Source organism: Alosa sapidissima, chromosome 22, assembly GCF_018492685.1.
Source record: "Alosa sapidissima isolate fAloSap1 chromosome 22, fAloSap1.pri, whole genome shotgun sequence".
Taxonomy (NCBI): Eukaryota; Metazoa; Chordata; class Actinopteri; order Clupeiformes; family Clupeidae; genus Alosa; species Alosa sapidissima.
In genome coordinates this window covers 6,558,970-6,582,940 of record NC_055978.1, presented here as the reverse complement: position 1 = coordinate 6,582,940, position 23,971 = coordinate 6,558,970, and the positions used below count along the sequence as shown (strand labels likewise).

At 38.8% G+C, this 23,971-nt stretch overlaps 3 long non-coding RNA genes across 5 annotated transcripts; 1 reads left to right on the top strand and 2 right to left on the bottom strand.

Moving 5' to 3' along the window:
* The first annotated feature begins 11,852 nt into the window (after window positions 1-11,852).
* LOC121697205 lies at window positions 11,853-23,245 on the top strand. Of its 2 annotated transcripts, XR_006026407.1 has the most exons (3): window positions 11,853-13,056; window positions 14,408-14,500; window positions 23,235-23,245. It is a non-coding gene; the product is annotated as an uncharacterized LOC121697205 (long non-coding RNA). The 2 variants fall into 2 exon arrangements; XR_006026406.1 differs by lacking the exon at window positions 23,235-23,245 and having other exon boundaries at window positions 14,408-15,239.
* Window positions 16,618-18,518, bottom strand: LOC121697204. 2 transcript variants are annotated; one of them, XR_006026405.1, is made up of 3 exons: window positions 18,295-18,384; window positions 17,454-18,211; window positions 16,618-17,329 (listed from the first exon to the last, which is right to left on the bottom strand). It is a non-coding gene; the product is annotated as an uncharacterized LOC121697204 (long non-coding RNA). The 2 variants fall into 2 exon arrangements; XR_006026404.1 differs by having other exon boundaries at window positions 17,454-18,518.
* On the bottom strand, window positions 21,780-22,996 carry LOC121697203. The gene is made up of 2 exons (XR_006026403.1): window positions 22,495-22,996; window positions 21,780-22,285 (listed from the first exon to the last, which is right to left on the bottom strand). It is a non-coding gene; the product is annotated as an uncharacterized LOC121697203 (long non-coding RNA).
* Window positions 23,246-23,971: the final 726 nt, after the last annotated feature.

The window sequence follows — 23,971 nt, the reverse complement described above, 5'->3', positions numbered from 1 at the left end:
GTATGCTACTGAGACCCTTGAATTTCCCCTTGAGGATCAATAAAGTATCTATCTATCTATCTATCTACACGGGAATGAATTACACCTTTGTGTTCGGTAAGGTCTGCTGTTTATTCTGATATATGGCTTGTCATGTGTTGCGTGAAGAGTGTGCAGGCCTACGATATTCCACCGAGACGAATGGATGTGGAGATGGGCGCAGAGAATAATTAAATCTCTTGAAGTTATTTTTCTCGCGAACTGTTTATCTTAGCAAATAGTGGCTAGCTAGCACCGTTTAAAAGCTGAGAAAAGGCTCTTTCATGTGACACATGTGTGATGAGTAGCCTACTTCTCGAGGAGTTCAACAGAGAAGAATGGGTGAATTTGGACGCACTTCATATGCCTTGTAGTGAAGTGAAGCTGAAGCGCTGCGCCATGCTGCGCAGGAGACTGCGGCTCACTGGTAGTTATTATAGGTAACTTCAAATCAGCGCGATTTACCCTTATAGGCTACTGCACATTACAAGATCTGTACGAGATGATCGGCAGCACTGAAGTGAGAAATGATTTAACTCTTTGTGTAGCGCATGTGAGCACTTTTTTCCCCATTTCACCTGAATATTGGTGGGGACATTTCAGTCGTAATTTGACATTGGTGTGGACACGTCCTTCGGTCCCCACGCAAATCTACGCCCCTGAGTAGACCGCTAATTGTTGTGCTGCTGGTGCAATGTCTTTCTCCAAGAAAGCCAAGTCAGGTTACCAAAAAAACAAAGGCCAAAACAGGAAAAAGAGAGACATCAAAATGAGGGGAAACAACTGCTAATAATCTTCTTACCAAAGACAGGTGATATCTCCGCAATCATTAGTGTTAAAACGAACTGAGACAACCCATTGAAATAGCGGAAAATAGCCTACACTTTCATAGGTTAGGCTACACATGTAATCTGATGCATCTCGTGATCCAGCTCCATCTCCATCACTTTCAGAAAGACTGCATGGCGCCAGTTTGATTCATGTCCTGTTGTAAGCTACATGCTGATCATTATCACTAGGCTAGTGGTTTAGGGCACGATTTTTTTTCTCTCCCTTTTTGTTTACGTTAGTCTTAACGTTTTTTTTTACTCAAGTAACGGATGGGATTTTTGATGTAGCGAAGTACAATACTTCACTCAAAATGTAATCAAGACATGTGTTAAAATACCGATTTTATAAACTACTTAAAAAATACAAAATACACAGAAAAATACTCAATACAGTAACGTGAGAAAATGTATATCGTTACTTTCCACCTCTGTACTACAGTATGATACATGTGTGTGCGTGTGTGGCTTTGTGTGTGAGACTATGAACTCATGTGAATTCCGGATGATTCATGAGATATTAAGGAATGAAGTAATACATCAAACATGAATTAATTAATGTATGAATTTATGATAATTCATGTACCCTTACCGTAAAGTGTTACCGTCTCTGCTAACAAATGCTTAGGCTAACAGGTAATGAGGACTTCTATACAAATTTTGAAATTGTAATGGAGTGAAACATATAATTTGTCTTCCAAATGTAGTGGAATAAAAGTTATGTTATATATACAGTTATGAAAGTAAATGTACTGTGTGACTGTCCACTCCTGGCTTATTCACAATCTATAATTATTCTAATCTATAATTATTTATACTTATAGTTATTTAAAACATACTTTTTATTTTCCCTCAAGTATGGGAGCAAGACTCATCACATTTGATGTGCACTATGTCACGTTCTAACATGAAGTGTGACTTTTTTTACCCTAAATGTGGAACTTGAGGCCCAGTATCAAGAAACCACAGAAATAAGCAAACATGGTTAAGTTAAACTTAGTTCCAACCAGTGGCGTGCACAGACATTTTGGGGGGCAGGTGCTCAGGAGGAGGGGGGGGGGGGGGACTTTTTAGCGCACGTAGAACATAAAAAAAATTACACGCACATGTTGAATGAAATTTGTCTTGTGCTGCAATTAGTAAATCAATATACAATTAAGACAATAAAGAGACCAAAATGTGTTAATACATGTTGCCTAACAAAACATATACAACAGAAAACGCTCTTCTTAACACATAAATTTGCAAAATCTACCGAAATGATGTGGTCGTCACGTTATCTGTCATTGATTTGGGCTACAGCGTAAAACTTTATCTAGCTTCATCTAACTAGTTTATCAGGTGACCAGTCGGCAAAAATGCTTGTTTGGTGCTGAATGAGACATTTTACTGCACAACAAAATTATTACATGTTGGGCTTAGAGGGCAAACTGTAAGATTTTGCTTGATCTGTATGTTACCTGGCTGATGGGGCACGGGAGAAGCAGCCTGTCAGCGACCATGCCTGCTATCTGAAGACCTTACTGAACTGCTATGGTGCTGCGCATCTGGCGTGCCCTGGCGTGGCGTTCACGTGACAAAGGAAGAGAGATAGGCTGGTCGGGTGTGCGCAAGGAGGTGGCTCATTTCGGGGCATTGTTTCAGTCGTTTTTAATGGCTCAGGTTTTCAAAAGATCATTTCAAAACCGAATCTTAATAATATTAATAATTAAAAAAAAAAAAAAAAACAAGTTTCAAAAGGGCATTTTCGTTGATAAAAGGCAAACTTCCTAGTGCTTTAGCACCACCTAGTGTCTATGTATGCACGCCTATGGTCATGTGTGTTTTCTGTATGAATGTGTGTGTTCTCTCTCTGTGTGTGTGTGTGTGTGTCAGTCTGTGTGTCCATTTAAGGTATCTCATTGTACCAATGTCATGTGTTTTTTCCTTTTTTTGTGTTTTTATATGTTTATATTCTACAATAGTGACATTTGTCGTCACCATAGTGACATTTCTCCTTGTGTTTTTTTGTGTGTACAGGTGGCTGTAGTTTCACTCTGGACCCAAACACAGCAAACCAACACGTCTGTCTGTCTGCTGATGAGAAGAAGGCCACATGGGTGAAAGATCCACAGCCGTATCCTGCACACGACGGGAGATTTGACTCGGTGCCCCAGGTCCTGTGCGCTGACCCTCTTCCCCAACGCTGCAGCGTGGAAGTTGACTTTACAGATGCTGTGATCGCCGTCGCTTATGGAAGCATCAAACGCAAGGGAGGTGGCGATGATGTCCTGTTTGGCAAGAATGACAAGTCATGGAGCCTGGGGTATGATCAAGACTCCAACAAGTACTTTGTCAACCACAATAACAACAAAGAGGACTTACCTACGCCCCCTCCTGGCTTCACCGGAGTATTAGTGTTTCTGGACAGAGAGGCCCACACTCTGGAGTTCCTCACCTACACTCCCCATCAGGGACTGGAGACCTGGTACAAGTTCAAGCCCACCTTCACTGACGGGGATGATCTCTATGTGGGATTTAGGATGCCTAGGTCCGGGTCATCAGCGACCCTGACCTCGAGCGACTGTTGACTCCTCCGGCTTGAACCCCATCTGCTCTACAGCAGACATACACTGAATCAGTCACTAAGCAAAACCTCTTTACTATTTGGATGTTTATATATATTTGCTGTGATATTCATTATTTCTAATCAAAATCTGTATTGTTTTTATTCATAGCTTTAATGTGAATTCATTAAAGGTACGGTTGGTTAAAATCAGTGACTTTTTACATTCATTCAAGAAGCGTATATGTAGAATTCTGCAGGATTAAAGTTGACTTCAATGCATTTGTGTTTGCAACAACACTCTTCCATTGACTTGGATTGTATTTAACACAGAACAGAAGAATAAGGTGCAATAAAGCCTGCTTCAGCAGAAGCCTAATCCCCTTAGCAATCCAAACACTCAACAAGACAAAGCCCCACAGATAAATATATGCAGTGCAAGTAACATGTGTTTTTCCCATGAACCCCAAATAATATATGTAAATGTCTGTGTCAAATGTCTATGGTATATGAAATGTGTATGTCTGTATGTGTCATCCCTATGTCTGTGACCATGTATGTGCCATCCTGTGCATGTGACCATGTAGGATGAAAAGCGGTATGGAATATGTGAAAAAGAATTTCCCTAAAAGGACAACTAATAAACTAACTAACTATCTGGACAACAAAGACCCTAGGGCTCTGTCTCAAACCGCATACAGTACTTCTGTCAGTACACTGCTAGTGTGCACTGAGCATTTACTTTCATAGTGCCCACTTTTCGATGGTTAGTATTCGCCTTACTCACCCCGGGGCCAGAAAGAGGCTACAGGGTACACTTGCCATCAAACCTCAGTCCAGCAGATGGTGGTAATTCAGTTTGCAAACTGCCAAAAAAAACCTCACTGAAAAAGAACAAGAAGGTTACTCTGCATACGACGGAGTATTAGGGCCAAAAAATTGCCATGACTATTAAACTCGACATGTCCGTGTGACATGGGCAGCCGTGGCCTACTGGTTAACGATTCGGACGTTACCGGAGGGTTGCCGGTTCAAACCCCGACCAGCAGGCATGGTTGAAGTGCCCTTGAGCAAGGCACCTAACCCCTAACTGCTCCCTGAGCGCCGCTCTTGTTGCAGGCAGCTCACTGTGCCGGGATTAGTGTGTGCTTCACCTCACTGTGTTTTCACTGTGTGCTGAGTGTGTTTCACTAATTCACGGATTAGGATACATGCAGAGACCAAATTTCCCCTCACAGGATCAAAAAGAAAAACATATGTCGACTTTATGAAAATATAAAAATTATGAGAATAAAGTTGAAATATCATTGTTTGAGATACAGACTAGGTATTTTTGACATGACATCAAAATGGTTGTATCTTGACATTCTGTTATTTCAAGATTTTACACTAAGTTGTTGATAATCATTGATTATAGATGACCTCCATAAAATGATAATTATAATCTTCCCCTGTGTTTTCAATTGAATCAAATCAGAATAGTGAAAAATTCAATATGCCGGATATTATGGGGTGTGTTGACCTTGGCTTGGTCCAAGGATTGAAATGGTGCCTTATTGTAGAAAATTACTCATATGGTTTAAAAAGTTATGTGTACTGTATAAACGTCCCTCCAAATTTAACACATTGGTAGTGTTAGAGTAATTGAGTTGCGAACGTTGGAAATAATCATGATTGGATGATCATTTACCTAATGATTAAAATTCTCCAGAGAAAAAAAACACACATTTGGTTCCAAATATCAAGGGGGATGTTCAAAATTGCTCAAAACGCTGCCTTGTATTACATAAGCTGAAGAGAGGTTTCCATAGGAACTGAGAGTTAAGATGTATTATAGACAGGGGAAGATGTGGTTTGCAGCACACGGCCACCATACTCCTGTGTACGTGAGGGATTTACACAAGGACCGGTTGTAAGACACGAAGGAAGAGAGGAATGTCAATACATTACAATGTAAATTCCAGAGTTGTCGCGAAAGCACAATTGAATTGTTTCTGCGAGACACTCTGGCAATGAGTAATGATGCAAGTTACTTTTACCCCTTGCATTTTTTGATTGTCGGTGCCATTTAAGTAGTATATAGTATATATAAGTAGTATACAACTTAAACGGCACCGACAATCAAAAAATCCAGTGGAAACTAGATGGCAGAAGTGTGTAGGCCAATCTGCCCACCAGCTTTTTCTACTTCGCTACCTACAGATGTTTTACCGGTATGATATTTCGAAACGCCATGTTATTTCCCATAGACAATCGACGCCAGGGAGTTGGATGGATACGGAAGTTACGGAGGCGGGACTTATTCTGGAGAGGTCTATGAGGCGAGCTAAACAGGTGACGACTGCACTGCAACGAATCAGTCAGTAAACATTGGTTGTAGTGTGATCCAATTGCGTGCAGTAAAGATTTTCAAATGCATGCTTGATGCCACCCCTTGAGTTGGGCCATTTTCATTATTTGTGGCCAGACCCTTAATCTTTCTATATTACAGGGTCTGGATTTTCCAGGCTAGCGGGCCCTGGATTATTAGCTAAGATTGAGGATTACAAGTTTTCTCAGTTGCTCGATTATTGAGCTCTCTTCCTTTTGCGTCCATTGACAGTAGCTTGTGCCACATTCCGTAACCAACTTGTACAGACTTTCTCCACACGTCTTTTTTAAAAATATTTTTGGGGGCTTTTATGCCTTTAATTTGACAGGATAGTAGAGAGAGTGAGAGGAGGCGAGTGGGAAATAGATGGGGTGGGATCGGGAAATGATCCAAGCCGGACTTGAACCCAGGTCCCCATGTGCATGCGGAGCCGGACATGGTACAGGCGCTGTAACCAGTTGCACCACAGTGTCCCCCACAAACAGTAATTTTTATTCCCCTTTTTACAATGACAAAGGTGCAAATACCTCTGCCTGCAGAGATCCTCTCCATAGTAGCATGAATGTTTAATGCCTTTTTTGTCATTAGCTTTTTATTGAAAGTTTCAGAACATAAACAAAACTACACAAACACTGACCGTCATCACAATACCCACACACACACACACACACACATCCACTCTGAAGTCAAGGTTAGTTTGAATAATGACATGAAACCTCTCTGAACTCCAAATATCAATTCAACACATTACTTTCATGATGCAATGACATATTTATACTGTTTTGGACACTCTTGATTATTTTCGGCCAATATTGCTTAGGTATTTTAGCTATAGTCTACTGACCTGCTTAGTTTTTCACAGAATAACATAACAGCATATCATATGTGGCAGTTCAAACTGCTTTATTCTCACTTCCTCTAACTTTCCAATTCCTCTGACTTCATTCTTTGGACTGTGTAACTTATTTTTCTCACTTTCTTCTTCTTACATCAACCCTTTTACTAGTGCTCCTGCTCTGTGTCCTCTTAACAGGACAACATGACTCAAATTGAACATGATTAAATGTAGTCTTGCTTGTACAGTCTCCTCTCCTTGTGTAAAGTGTATACCCTTAAAATGTGCAATGATACAATATTACATGAAAGACAAAAAGCATGTGGAAATGAGTGTTATTTATTTTACCATTCCCTTTGCATTTCATTCATTTTGTTGTAAGTGTTTTTCTAGCAGTATTTCCCAGAGGTTTACAATGGACTAGTTGCACGAAAGGCTCTCGGTGAACTTGTTTGTTTAGAACCAGGTGTGTTTGAACCTGTCACTATTCTGAATGTGTTTTATCATTATCATAACATGCTGATTCACTAGGTGCAACACCGTGTAGCAGGGCCGTAGTCACCACAGACATTCAATATTCAGATGTGACCAAAATGTCCCCCCCAATATTCGGACACATCTGAAATGTAATCAAAGGTAAATAACGCACAAATTAGTGACCTATTAATGGTTTCAGAGAGAGTAGCCTACACTGTGAGTGGTTTGTCCTGGTGGTTTTGCGTTTATTGTTAGAGGCGTGCGCTATCAAAAGCTTCCTGCACCCTACTGCAGTGCGGGCTGCCAACAATATCGCAAAAGATACCGGTACAATTCTCACAAAACTTGTTGGAAAGGTGTAGCACTGTCTAAGGAAACCCCATTCATTTTTGAAGCTGATCAGACTCAAAGGGAACTTTGAAGCATTTTCCATATTGTAGCCTACTTTCTTGCAATGATAGCGAAAGTGAAACATAGTTTCCTTTTATTTGAATTTGTGTGTGCCTGTATCATTCATTTCTTTCACACGTCTTACAACATAAATAATGCATTCATATGCTAGTAGTAATGTCAGAAATGAACCGGTTTATAAGCCTCTTAGAAATGGTTGTTGCATCTTGCATGTTACATTTAGATGCACACTCAATCGTGCATCCATGCAGGCAAAACGTAGCACTCAAATGTGGCGACGGCACAAAAGTTGAAAAAACTTTTACAATGGTGGTGATAGCCTACAGTTAATGTGAATCGCGGACAATAACCAAAGAAAGGAATTTCCACCTCCATTCACCAAATAAAGGCTGTGTTTCTACATGTTAACACAAAACGTAATTTCTGTCAGAAACCAGCCTATAATGCATAGGGTAACTTGAGGTGAATCAGACAGAAGAGGGACCTGTCTTAGTAACCTATCTTGAATCCCATCCCTTTCAAACTCCCTTAAAATTGTGTGATTAGCCGCCAGAATACTAAAATCAAAATACAAAATATGATTGGGCTATAGGTCCAAACCCATGAGTAAGCATTCAGTGTAATATTGAGGTTATCAAAGATACTCTAGTTTGTATTTTCTTTTAAAATATACATTTAGGAGACAAATGGAGTCATACCACAGGTCTATGTCCAGGGATGGATTATTGAATGGACCTACTGGGCCCAAGAGCTCAGGGGGCCCTGAAGCCTAAGACTGTGTTAAGTTGCTTCTCCGCCCTTCTCTTCTATTTCCACAAAATTTGCAAGTCGTCATAATATAAAGGGTAATTTTTTTTTTAAATCTTCCGGAGGAGTATGCCCCCCGGCCCCCCTATCTTAACTGTGGAGGGTTTTTTTGCATCTATACCCTGGGGTTCATAATCCATCCATGCCTATGTCCGTCAAAAGTTTGGTATATCCTAATTCAGTGGTTCTCAACCTTTTTTCAGTGATGTACCCCCTGTGAAATTTTTTTTCAGATTGACAGGTGATGGCGGGTGGCATGTGACAGGTTGGGTGCTGGTATGGGGGGGACTCTGGGTTTTTAGGATAATGAAATTAAATAGCCTGCTGAAATATAAAATTCATTTTATGAACTTATATTTTCCTGAAATAGTTATTAAATAATTGTTTTTAAAGTATTTTTTCATGGGTTCTACTTTTTAAATATATGTATATTTTAATTGTTTCATGTATTAGTACTAGCATTGAATTTATTTTCATTTTTAAAGAATTAAAATATAAAAAGCGTATTATAAAGATTCTTATATTTTGACATGTATCTCACCACAGCAAGCACATAGCTTTACATGCATTTCATGTGTGTGTAGGGCAGACTGTCCTGAATCTGGCCATGGTGGAGGGATTCTCTGGGGCTGAGCAATTTACAGACATATGTGGTGTGCGCCTTACAGAAATAAATGCCATTTTTTATTTAGTGATTAAAAATGACCTTTCTGCACTCCATATCTGTGACAGAACTGATCTGACCTGATTTGACCAGAGTTTACGTGTTAGCCTGTGTGTGCCTATATGGTGTCTGCACCTATGATTCTCTACAACTTTTTACTGCATTGCCATGAACAAAGTAAAGGCAAAAAAGGTGTTTTTTTGTCAAACAAATTGGGATGCAATGTGAGCCTTGAATTGGATGCCATGCAGGAATTTGCTATGATCTCAAAACCAGATTATGAACATTCTTTGCCATAGAGAAACACACAGTAGCGTTGAATTATAAACGTGCTTTGCCACAAAAACAGACAAAAACGAGGTAAGTCGACCTATATGAAGTTATTATTTTGCTGTCACTTCGTGTTTTATAACCCAGAAGGATGCCATCTGACATGCGTGGCATATGTACTATGCGATCACAGGTCCGCGAGTAATTCAAATGAGAGTAATGGGTGTGCAGTATTGGTTTTTGTACACGACGTTATTATTTTGCAGTCACTTCGTCTGTTTTCATAAGCCAGAAAGATTGACATACAGTACCAATGGATAGCCCTGTGTCTCCTCTTTCATCTGATATGCTTGCCATGTCTATGCGTTCACGGGTTCCCGAGTAATTCAAACGAGAGTAATGGGTGCGCAGGTGATCGCAGAGAAGTATAGACTGTAAATATGATGCAATTTGATTTAATTTCATGATTTTTTTAATACTTTTTAACGTACAGACAAGTGCGTGGTCTCGTTGGAAAGCCCCACTTCTGCTCTGTCACGCAATAACAATTTCATCTCGCTGCGATGAACAGTTGCGGAGCAATGTAACAGAGAAGAAAGGGTGTGTTTTTTGACGCCTTCACGTACCCCCAGGGGTACGTGTACCCCCATTTGAGAACCTCTGTCCTAATTGACTGATTTAACTAATGACTTGTTTGTGATTTTAATAATATATTTGCATGGCAGGAAATGTATTAAAATTCTGTTATTGAAATTCAGACCACACCACAGATTTGGTCCCCCCCAATGTTGACATCATGGCTACGGCCTTGCCGTGTAGACACTAATGACATTCAGAATAGTGTCAGGTTCAAACACACCTGGCTCCACAGGAAACAAACGAGCCCACACACTGAGAGCCTTTTGTGTAACTAGTCAATGAAAACTGTGCAGAACACATGGAAAATGGGAGATAATCTCATCATCAGCAAGCATAAGGGGTACTGTAGTCTGAGGGGTCTAACCTAAAATGTGTCTTTTATTCTAATTGGCTCCCTAAAAGCCTCACAGGTTATGTCATAGATTTTCATCAAAATTAATTAATGTATTTTTTTTTTTTAAAGAGTGAGGCTATTTGCACCCCTGGCACAATTAGGCATAATTAGGCACGCCCCATATGAAAAAATAAATAGATACCCACACACTATTATATAAGATCCCAGAGTGTTTTATTAGGATACAACGTTTCGCTGACTTTGACTTCGACCACAGGTCTTCGTCGGGTATCAAGCAGATTACCTTATCTATGAGGCTAATCACCCACTTTGGATATTGGAGCCGACTGCATCTTCAGTTTTAACGTGAAGTCATAATCCCATCTACTTTGATTGAATCACTGCCCTGCGTTCACCTGTCTCCTTATTCCTTGTGCAGGACCCCTAGTTTTGTTCTGTCCCTTGCTTAGACATTGTGGATTGTCATGTTGGTTTCTCTGTTCCTGTTTATTTTACGAGGAAATTAAGTATATTGTGTATTTGAGTCCTAACCCCATATACAGTAGGTTGAGACATTCATTTGAAAGACAGAGGAAGTGAGAAGAAGTCAGGAGGGTAAGTCTGTGTCAATTCATCAAATTTTTAGACCACATTGCCATAGTTTTGAATGAACTTGGAATGCTGATGCGGACATATAACAAACCTGTGGAACTGAAAGTGCATGTGTTTTGGGTCAGTATTAAGGGAGATTTGGGCTATTGAAGTTTGAATGAATTTGGCTTACCTCAGTTTGAGTCACAGAGAAATGGTTCTCATGTATTTTTAAAGCTTTTTCCCATTCAGAATATAAACAGTGTGAGAAGTCATTATGATTATAATATTTAAAATTGAAAGAAAAAGAAAACCTCTTTTCATTTTTTTACAAAAGTTAATTTATAATATCCTTAGATTGTTTACACTGTTAGCAATTGATGGAAATACAGTTATTTTGCAGGAACTCTCTGTACTGACTAAAATGCAACAGATGACTGTAAAAAGACATGACTGTAAAACGGCATTTTGAGAATGACAATTGAGAATTGGTCTGGACACCAATTTCTAGGAGTCATAGCCAGTACTAAAATTAAACTGCAATCAGAGATTTTAGGAAGTCACATTTGTTTGTATTTATGTGTACATTTATTAGCAGGTGCTTTTTCTGCAAAAAATGTACAGTATATTTTAACCAAGGACCAAACAAAACGCCAAAGAGGTAACTCACCCCTACCTTAAGTATTCCCAGAGAAATCCCATGCAGGGTTTAATTTTTGCTTGGGGTCTGCCCCCACTTTGTTTGTTATCAGTTTTTGGAGCCTGGGCTGCCTATACAGAGACCATTTTTACAGTGTACTCACAGAGTGGGCAGCTGCCGGTTGTGAGGAGGTGTTTTGGGCTTGAAATCACGCACAATCGCTGACTGCGCCTTTAAGTTGGTACATTAAACACTTATCAAAATTCTGCAAATGCATACAGTATGAATGCCTTGGTCTCCTCTCTCCAGTAAAATGCAGTTCCATTGTTTATTTTTTTTGCATTTGCATTTTAGTTACTATCCGTTCACTTTTGTATGGGTTGCTTCAAATGTCCTTAAACCCTCAGCTTAAGTGTAGAGGTGTACGCACATCTATATACATTTTACAGGTGCTGGATACTGGGAATACTAAGTAAAATAAAAGAAGAGATATCCGCACACTGTGTCTAAAGCTCCCAGTTTAATGGTGGGTGATACACAACGTTTCGACCACTCAGGTCTTCGTCAGGCGTCTTAAACCCTCAGCTTCCCTGGAATCATTTTGGCTTCAACACAATTGTATTGATATCCCTCTCACTCTTCCTTGGTGTCTTAAAACCGATCATTGTGTGCATGAAATCCTTCACGTACACACGATACAATTTTGCAACATATGCAGTAGCCATGGACAAGTACAGAAACCACATCTTCCCCTGTCTTTAATGCATCTTAACTCTCAGTTCCTATAGAAACATCTCTTCCTCTGATGGTAGACAAAGCAGCTTTTTCAGCAATTTTGCTGGACTATGTTAGAAATTAGGTAAATTGTGGTTGCCCAGAAGGAAAAAAAAAAATGATCAAAAAGATTGTTTTTATTATTCAAAATTTGAAACTTGTTCGAATTCGAAACAACTCGAAACTTCTTGCTTATACTGTATATAAATAAGACAGTTGAGAGCGACAGGAAGTGAGTGTTGAAAAGTTTTCAAACTGAATAAGCCAATAAGAGCAGAGCAGCATCACATCTTAAGTTCCAGAGGGTGTATATAGTGGTGCAGGAAATAGAGCAAGATCAGTAATTGATGAGCAGATTCTGATTAAGGTCAACTGTGAAAGGTTCAGCACAATGATTTTTGAATATGTAAAACCTATCCTGAAAGCAGATGCTTTGATGTGTATCATCCTTGTAGTAGTGGAGTTGCTGCTAGAGAATGCGTTTGCCTGTCCTTGCAATCAGAACAACATTTTTTTCTGCTATGGGCTTCTTTCTGGTTCAAGTCTCATCATCATTTTTGTCTCATTGCTCATCCAGACTCCTCACTACAAGAAACTGAAGGACTGTTGTGGTGGCTCTCTTTTTAACTGTTTGGTCGGCATATTTATGTCAGCGTTGATTTCCTTGTTAACTTGGCTCACTGTGTGGTACCTTGATGGACATTACTCTGTCTGCAAGTGGAGCACCTGGGATGGCGTTTGGACAGAGAACTCTTTGCAAGCCCCCAACAAATGGTGCAAGCCTTTAGGTGGCAACAATACCTTCATCAAACTGCAAGAACTGAACTCTACAAAGTGGTCCACTGAATCTCAGGTATGATACCTGCACCACTACAAGTACTGCATTGAAGAATATGATACTTTGCATAGATACCATTGTGTAGGCCTACACATGAGTAAGCAGTATATTAAGAGTTATGTTCCAAATTGTTATAATATATCTTCCCTGTATATATATATAATGTTTCTCAGGTAATAGACCAGGGGCCGTATTCACAAAGAATTTTAAGGCTAAAAGTAGCTCCTAACTGGCGAATTTAGGAGCAACTCCTAAAAATAATGGGTGTGTCACTCCTAACTTTAGGACTCCTAATTTTTTTCACTAAAAGTAATTCACAAAGCATTTTAGACCTAAAAGTAGCACCTAAGTCTGGGACAGCTTAAAAGAAGTCGAGAGGACTCCTAACTCACTAAGACCTATTCACAAACCCTTTTTGGGGCATTTCACTTCGCAATGTTTTGAAATGCGTATGCGGCTACAGGAGCTTCCAATCGCGAGGGAACAATTTTGCATTGTAGGCAAAAAAGGGATGCAATAACGCCACCAACAACAAGCAAAACTACTCATTGTGAACATGTAAATTAAATGTAACGTTTCATTGTGAATCAAATTAAAATGTTCTCCTCTTTGCAAATGTGGGCATAGACTATGGTGACAGGTTAATTTAATAATGTTGCAAAGATACTGCATCAATCTGCATGTTTCATTAGGCTACTAGGCTATTTGTTTTGCCTTACTCTTGATTTATTTAGGCTAGGCCTTTTTATTCAGTTCAGTTTATTCATCATCTTCCGTCCTTCGCACCTGTGTAGCGCACGCATTCTCAGACCTGTCACCTGTCACTCATCATCGCAAGGGAGGTGTTTGGAATCATGCCCGCGTTACAATCATCAGCCAATCAAGGTGGTCACTTCAGTCAAGCTCGTGCATGAGTAATGACGTCATCCATAGCAACGAAGGCTCACTCTTAGTTTAGGAGTTGTCATTTTTCCTTACTAAGAGTAGGTCTGAAAGGCTTTGTGAATAACTTTTAAGAGAAAACTCCTAGCTAAAATCTTTTAGTGCGATTTAGGAGTACTCCTAGTGGTAAGATAAAAGTCTTTGTGAATACGGCCCCTGAACTGCAACTGGGTAATTTGTTCTTTGATTTTTTTTATAAAAAAATCAAAACAACACACTTATAGATATTACCTGAAATGAGAGAAGAAAAAAAAAAAAAACAGGATTTATGAATATTTTACAATGGAGACATTGTGATTGGAACCAAACTCTTAATATGTAAAATATGTGAAATACTTACTATACGTACTTACTATACTGATAATCCTCTTGTATTGCCATCATCTTATACTGTATGTGATGTACTTTCATTTGTATCTTTCAGGAAATATCCATCAAGCTCTTCGTTGGCCTTACTGGGTGTATACTTGTCTACACTTCTATGCTGATTTATATTAGTTATAATGATGGGGAAAATGTATGAATGCAGTGCCTATTGGTACACACATGTGTAAATAAATTAATGAATAGACTTTATTGTCATGTCAGGCGTAAAAACGGTCCTCAGTCTCACCAATACAATAGACAGTACAATTTACACAGTATAGACACAAATACATAAAACTGTTCACTGAGACACAACATATCCACAGGATACATAATTTTAAATACAAGTAGGTCTTGGTTGCACACACACAGGCATGCTCACTCTCACTCCCTCACAGACACACACACACACACACTCCTTCCAGACCTGGCCAAACTAGGCTCCCATGTTTATTTTTTCCCGGGTTTATTGACCATACTAAATCCATTTGGTAAGAAAGAACCTTTTTTTCTTTTTCTATTTTTTGACTTTGCTTAAAGCAGCACTAAAGATTTGTTCTGGGGGTCCCCCTAGAGTTGAGAAGTGCAATAACAAAGGCATGTGTTCCTACAGAAAACTTCCTAGGCTATTTTTACAAGCGATAAGACCTGCTCAGAGTGCGGCAGAAGTGCTTTTCCCCTTTTAAGAGTGTATGTGCCATCAAAATGATTTCCAGAATGACTCTTAAAAGCATGCATAACTAGTATTGCTGTACAAATGCTGTAAAATATGCTAACATCTGTCCAATGACATGCCATTTAATACCTTATAATGTGAACTCTGGTCATCAGTTCATGAACATACAGAAAACTATTGTACTAAATTGACAAATAAATGTTAAAAAAATCTTTTTTTGAGCATGTAATAAGCTTCTTTGTTTGGGCCTTTAGGCTACATGTGTGGTACCGTGAAGGAGCGCCTTCACAGATCATGTGACACATTTGATCATGTAACACGTTTAAAGGGGAAGCCGTGGCCTACTGGTTAGTGCTTCGGACTTGTAACCGGAGGGTTGCTGGTTCGAACCCCGACCAGTAGGCACGGCTGAAGTGCCCTTGAGCAAGGCACCTAACCCCTCACTGCTCCCCGAGCGCCGCTGTTGTTGCAGGCAGCTCACTGCGCTGGTATTAGTGTTTGCTTCACCTCACTGTGTGTTCACTGTGATCTGATTATGCAAATGCTTTTGGTAATTTTGATTTAGATTAAGTTTTATTTAGTTTAATTTGTATTTTGTATATTCTTTATCTTCTACAGTCCTTATTGCTTAGTTGCGTTTTTATATTATGTAAGGGATAATGTATAAAACGCCGGTCATTGTTGGGAGATACAGTAGGTCCCGACAGGGCGAACCGGTCTTGTTCCGCCCTGAAGGGACCTATCTCCCAACAATGACCGGCGTTCTATACATTATCCCACTTATTACACGGCTACTTACCAAAACGACACAATAAACTCCCCACGATATGACTCTTTAGCCTACATAGCCTAGGCTATAGCCTATTTGTTACCGTTTCATCATGGCTTTTGCTGAGAAACAAATAGTTCGCAACAACACACGCTGAACTTGAATCAAACATTCTTTAGAACACAGCTGATCAACCGTCTGCTTTCACTTTTGAATGAAGTTCCAATCCTTGCGTAGTGATATGAAAGAATTGACTTAGAAGCACAAAGCCCATTTTCCTTGACAGCGATCTGTTATACTTAGCAACGCTCTGTTATTCAGAATTAGCAGACCGCCGAACGTTGGGAAGGCCCATTCAAGTGAATGGAGCATTCTGCAGCACTATGAAGAGCCGTGTAATAAATACTTTTAATTACTTTTTCTGCTGTTATTGAATGTGTGTTGTCTGTATGCTACTGTGACCTTGAATTTCCCCTAGGGATCGTCCGTCCATCCGTCCGTCTGTCTGTGTCTAGTTGTTTACTCCGGTGTTTATCCCCAGACATTAGTCTGTGGTTTAGAATCTGAGTGAAGAATAAATAATAATATCAGAGGAACACCAGCTGAGCAGCAGTGGCCAACACAGTGCTGCCTGCTGGTGGAAGACAAATCGCATTGTGCCTGTGTTTACTGTCATGTGTCCTGAGGGGGGGGGGCAAACAAAAACAGCACATTTGATATGCATTCACACAGTGAAACTTTTTCTTTTGATTGATATTTCACTTTCAGGTTTTTCAGCCCAGGGTTTCTGTAATTCCCATTGTAGTGATCACACACAGACAGGTACCACTTATGGTAAGCATGACCATGTATTGGAACAGAGATCAAGCCATACACAGACATTGGCACAGGGCAACACAAGGGTAGTCTCAACCGCACACGTAACACACAATAAGGTTAAGCACACACATCAACACGAGGATAATCACATAAGGTAGAATTAAAGATACACAATACACACTAATAAATACGCAACATGGAAAACGCAAATACAACTTCACTAACTGATTACACATTATCTCACTGACACACAGAATCATAGGTACTGTAGCACTCACTCAACAGTAGACAATCCACCAATGCGACACTGTACAGTTTTTTGTAAAGGCAGCCCAAATCCTTTCCAGTTTACAGTATACGCGGTGCACGCACAGGCAACTCAGGATCTGTATCAATGAGCACCGTAGAGCTATCAACTTTTCTTGTTTCAAAATCTGTGATCGTGTGGACCCTTGCTCCCACAATGCAACATGTAAAGTAAATGTAAACATATACAGGGGAAATTCCTTCAAAAACATCACATTTCTACAGATATATTTTACAGTGCATCCTTTGCAGCACAGGGCATAGTTTCCTCTGCTTTTTTCATTGCTTTTTCCTCTGTTTCTTGTTTAATTGGTCTTCTTCTCTTAATAGTTCCAATCCACATAAATCAGCAACCCGGAATACATACATATAACAAAACCAAGGGAAATAAACATCCATATGGATATTACCTGAAACAGATGGTTCAGCAAAATTCTTGATTGTCAAATAGTGCAATTAATGTATTGCATAAATGCAATGTAATAGAATATCAATATTTAAGATTAACAAGAATCAACCATTAGAATAGCATACCTGAGAATAAATGAACATATCGGTGGAGAAAATTCTTTGTTGTTCACGAAGAGTTTGGTTATTTGGTTCGCACCACTTGTGAGACATTCGTATTAAAGGGTTGGGCTTGGTCCAAACACCATCCCACATGCTCTGCTGACAGACGTAGTAGTGTCCATCAGAGTACCACAATGTGATCCAAGTGATTAAGGAAATCAACCCTGATAAGACAACAATACATCTGTACAAAACTTTTTCCTTTTTCTCCCTTTTGTGCTCTATCCGACTGAATTGTATAATTTCTTGTGCTTCACTGTTCTCAATTACCCCAGCGTCTTCTCTTTCTGTGTCTTTTGCTTTTTCTCCTGTTTCCTGTTTCAGCAGTTCCTTGTAACGACGTGTTTGGATTTGCAAAGTCATAGAGAAAATTACTAAACATGAACCAATCAGAAGCCCCCCAAAAAATAATTGGTTATATGAGTTGCAAGGACAGTAGAACTCTCTCTCCACCAGTTTTTCCAGTAGAATAAGGACAACACTCGAAAGAAAATCCATTTGAAGGATGAACGCTGTAAATTCAGAAAACATCTTGACCATTACAAGTTTTCTGATGCTCCAAACATGAGACACCCTTCAGAGTTCCCTCCTTGTCCTGGCACTGCTGCCCTCAGGGAGGTGTTCCTGTGGTGTTAACCTGATCTGATTGGCTTATTCTGTTACTGGTTTTACCCTTCCTTTGCAGTGGTCTATATTGCAAAGGGGGGTGTTGGCAGCATTAACTATAAAGAACAACAGAGAAGCATAATAAACTGTTCTGAATAATCTGTCATACTGTACCACAGAGGAAAAACTCCATATTTACCATTGTACCACATTGTAAGGAACACTGTTGTGACACCTGTGCCCGCCAGTGCCCACAGCAACTGCCAACACGCTGAGCTTCTCAGCTATGTGGTAAAGAGATCTGCAGCAATAACTTCCTGCCACAAAAATCCGTCTTCATCTGTAGGCATATACATGCACGCATACTGCATACAGACTTTACATCTATATGTGGCAACTATTAAAACCATGTAAAGTACCATGTAAAAACAAACATTCTGTGAAAACTCAGCTAATGATTTAATTTGACAGAGAAAGCGCTTTTGAATTACTTTCTGATCTTTGACTATAACTGAAAAGCATACAGTAGATACAAAACAAAAGTCGGTGGATGAATAAACAGTGCTTCAAAGAGCTCTAGCCACAACATAAAAAGAAGTGAAACATGATAGATTTTAATCAATGTATTCGTAAAATCAAGAAAAATATTGAGAAGAAAAAAATGGATTGTTAAGCACATGTGTGATGGAAAACAAGGGAAAGGGGGTAAGACTTTTTCCCCCAGTTGAGAATAAGTGAAATTTCAACCTAGCAATATTGCCATCCCCCTCAACTACAACACTACCAACAGTGAACTGATAGGGCACAGAGAGACAAACGTAATAATGACTAAATTAATTAATTTAAGGAATAATTGATTCACTAAAATTGTATATCTAAACATGAACATCCTTTTCCTTTTTTTCCTTATCTCAAAGGTTTGCTTTGGGATTCTATTTGTTTATAAAATGCACTCTCATGAACGTGTCATAAACAAGTTACAAACGTTTATGACATAACGCTTCTGTAAGTGTCATTCGGTTTTTGTCATAACAAGTTAGGGTTAGGATTAGGGTTAGGTTTAGGATTAGGGTTAGAATTAGGGTTAGGATTAGGGTTAGAGTTCATGTGTCATGACAGTGTCATGTGTTCATGACGGTGTCATGCCACTCTTATGTCGATACTGTCAAGTGTTACCCTACTGTCTATACTGCACTATACATCTTATTATATGTCTGTATACTACTGTTTATACTGTACCACCTGTCTATACTGTGTATATCACATTGCACTTTTCTGCTTTTTTGCACTTCTGGTTAGACGCAAACTGCATTCCATTGTATCTGTACTCTGCACGATGATAATAAAGTTGAATGTATAATCTAAACCTTTAAGATCCTCTCCCTGTCCTTATATAAACCCTGGCACTCTCAGCAAGTCATTCGTTTGTATTAGAAGACCTGCTTTCTTGCCCTACTCTATCGATCAGGGGTTTCAACAGATTGTGACCCAGGGATCACCATTCTGACCAAGGAAACATCCTGAGAATAACCACTGAACGACAAATAGTGATAATCAAATTGAAACCACATTAGTCAATGCATGGCCAGGGTCTACCAGCAATACATCCACAAACCACTGATCGAAATCCCCTCCTCTAGATAATGCAGACCACACTGGAGACCACACTGTGCTACATAATACTGTAGCTCAATAGAGACCATTGCAAAAGGAGGGCAGAGAGTGTGATCCAACCAGATCATGTTACCATTACAGAAAGACCTCGCTTGCTGAGTGTGCCAGGGTTTATAAAAGGGCCGAGAGGATGCTAAAGGTTTTCTGGTATGCAGCAGCTCATAGAGGTAGTTTTCGTGATACTTTCATGATGAACATGCTCTTTTCTTGTTCGAGTGTAATTATCCTCTCTCTAACTGTGCTCATACAGTGCCCTCGTTACAAGACACTGCTGAAAAGGTGTGGCCTTGGTGGGCTGTATACTATTTGTGCGTCTCTGTTCTGCTTATCAATATCATCAGCGATCTCTTTATTAACTTGGCTAACAGTGTGGTTCTTTGATGGACACTACTACCTATGTCAGCAGAGCACATGATACTTGGACAAAGAACTCTGAGGGATTGCCTCGTACTGTAAGTGGTGCAAGCCTGATCATAACAACCAAACTCTCTACGAATAACAAAGAATTCTCTCCATCAAGTGGTTCATTGAGTCTCAGGTATGATACCTGATGTTTGTTATTACAGTGTAAATATTATATTATATTATATTATATTATATTATATTATGATAAATTACCCTGTAATAATTATAAAGGTATTATATTTGTGTCATTTGTTTCAGAATACATCCATTGATTTGTTCATAGGCCTTACTGTGTGTATAGCCATCTACACCATTTTTTTTATTCCCATGAGTTTGAAGAATGAACATAAAGATCAGGCTGGAAATGGAAACCAAGGACAAAGGAGCTAACAGCAGATGAAAAATGCAAGGACAAAAATCAGAGATGTGATTATCTTAACATGTATTGTTATTGTGTCGAAGGTGCTATGTACAATTGAACAAGGAATTCTAACATTATAGTCACATTTCTATGACACCCCTCCCATCCCAAAGCAAACCTATGCTCTGAGAAAAAAAAAGATGTTCATCTCTCAGGGTGGTTAATACTGTAATACAGGTGTTTGTCCTTCATGTTTAGATATCAAATTAATTAATTATTATGTTATGTCTCTCTGTGCCCTTTACTTTCACTGTTGAGGGGGATGGAAGTATTGTCAGGCTGAAAGTTGACCTATTATTAACAGGTGAAAAAAGGCCTACCCCTCCCCCCTCTTTTAACATTACACACATGCTTGACAATCCATGTTTCTTCGCTCAACATTTTTCTTTTGATTTACCAGTAAATTTAACATTGATTAAAATCTATCATGTTTCACTTCTTTTTATGTTTTCTGTTTATCTACTGATTTTTGTTATGTATTAAATAACTAACTGAGCTTTCACATAATTTTTGCTTTTACATGGCTATAGTTGCCACATAGAGATGCAGAACGCGTGCATGTACTGTAGGCTACATGTCTACAGATGAAGACGGATGTTGTGACAGGAAGTTATTACTGTAGATCTCTTCCCCACATAGCTGAGACGCTCAGAGTGTTGGCAGTTGCAGTGGGTACATGGAGAAAAAAACAGATCTTGAGAATGGCCACCTAGCAACTCCAGTGTGTATCAGAGCCTACATATAGCCTCTCTACTGTCTTGAGGGCTCTGGGCTGAGGGGCATGAGTAACTGTGTCTGTTAATCTTACAGTTTGTCACAACTGCTTGCCGATATTTTTTCGAATCCTTTTCTTATTTTATGCTATTTTAACATGTACAATATCTGCAACAGATAAACACAATATCTGATGGGAATCAACTGTGGTGCATTAGATATGAGATTTCTTATTGTGTGTGTTTTGGTTTTGGATTTAATGTCTTGGGAAGATGAGAGTTTTCTTTGCACAACACACTGAAATACTAGGTTAGGACATACCTCTTGTACTGAGAGTCCAATAAATGCTGCATTGATATTAAATGACTGCAACACTTAAACAAAATTGATTCCTTCATTTAGAAGACCAGGGCCGGTTCTCTCTATACACACATCTATTGAATGATAGATTGGCACATGTAATGCAGACGGATTGACACAAATATTTATTGACCAATAGATTGACACATACATTGACAGATACATGTATTGACTAATAGGTTAACACATAGAATGAAAGATAGATTGACAAATATTGGCATATTTATTGACCAAGAGATTGACACATACAGATATAAATTACAAAACAAATCCTCCATATTATGCTGTCTACCTATTTAAATATATATCTATCTATGTATGCACTGACAAATTAGATATGGATATGCACTGTGTTTATCAGTGCTCATTAAAAGATCAATGGCAATGTGGAAATTCAATTCAATGTGCTTTGCTCATCATTATTTCCACCATCTTTATTTTTAGCTTGTTTATTTTTAGCTTGTTTATTTTTACCATCTTTATTTTTACCATCTTTATTTTTACCATCTTCATTTTCACCATCACTATCATTATCATCTAAAGTCATAAGAATCAGAATAATATTGTAGAGAAGAATAAACACAGTAAGTGCAATAAACAGCTTAATGGATATGTCCTGAAAGACAAAAAATGAAACAGCCAACATTACCAACTATGCCCATTTTATCAAACATTTGTAATGTGTCAAGTGGCTTTTTTAAAAACTTAAAAAAAATATATGATAATATTTTTAAAAGTTATTTATTATATGTGCTTTACAGTTTAAAGATATCAGGCTCATAAATGGTAACTGCAAAATATATTATAACAATAAATAAATCATACCTGAGAATCAAGGGCCCACATTGCAGACGTCATTCTTTGCAATTCGATGAAGGTCTCGTTGCCACCTGAAGGCTTGCACCATTTGTGAGGGAATCGTGCCAAGTTTTCTGTCCAAACACCATCCCAGGTGCTCATCTTGCAGACATAGTAATGCCCATCAAAGTACCAAGTTATGTACCAACTAAACAAGGATATAAGTGCTGACAGACATATGCCAAACAAACAGTTAAAAAGAGAGCAATCACAACATTTCTGCAGTTTCTTGTAGTGAGGAATCTGGATGAGCATTGTGAGAGAAACGAAAATGAGACTTGAACAAGCAACAAGCGCATTGCAAAAAAAGGCGTTGTTTTGATTGCAAGGGCAGTTAAACTCTTTCTCTAGCAGCCTTTCTATCACTACAATGACAACAATCAAAAAAGCATCGGCTTTTATGATCGGTGCTGATACTTTGGAAAGCATCTCCCTGTTCTTTTTGAAATTGCCTTTGTGAGAGTCTGTTCACCAGTAAGCTTTTACTTTCTCTTTCACACTTAAATAAGCCCTCTCACTGTGACGTCACAGGCAACTTTGTAGCCTGTGTATATATATATATATATATATATATATATATATATATATATATATATATATATATATATAATAAATTATTATTTGTCTCAAGGATGCAACAATGGCCACCACAACTGTATAACTGTATACAAGGGGAGTTAGAAGTGCAGTGATTGCAAGAAATACAGGATGGTAAAAACAAGAAGACACAAAAAGAAAAAAACACGCTTATTAGTAAGACAAGAACTGAGTCACGAAAATGTGGAAAAAGGTGGCTGCTGGTGTGAAACTACATGTCACTGCAAACAATAACTTTAACATAAACAGGAGGGCAAATGTTCAAGACCTTTGTGTTGCTCTGTATGTGTGTGAATGTGATTGACTGTTCGAACACTGGTGTGAGTGAGCGGTTTCCTGTCAAGTTTCCTGCTGTTTGTGTGAGACGTGAAATGTTTGATGAACAAGACTATTTGTGATGAAGTGTTCTGGTGACATGAAATATAGAATAAAGTAATTCTCACAATGCTGATGTTTTATTTTTGGTAACCATGAAAACCATGATTTATGATATGCTTTTATTATCATGGTTTCACTATGGTTAAACCCTATAACCATAGTTACCATAAAGTGCTATAGGTAAACCATGGTAGATCCACAGCCACTATGCTATGGATAAACCATCATACTGCCACAACTACTATGAAGTGGTACTATGGTAAGGAGCATATCGTAATCACCATGAGTTAATATTGTAAAATCATGGTAATTGTATTAAAAAAACACAGAAAACCAGAGTGATTTTTTTGTAAGGGTAGCCTTTACTGTAACATTTTCCCTGTTAAAGTGTAACTCCAGAGTAAAAACAACCTAGGATCTATTTACAGTAGTTAAGACAAGACAGGTACAGGTCATGGGATGAGGATGA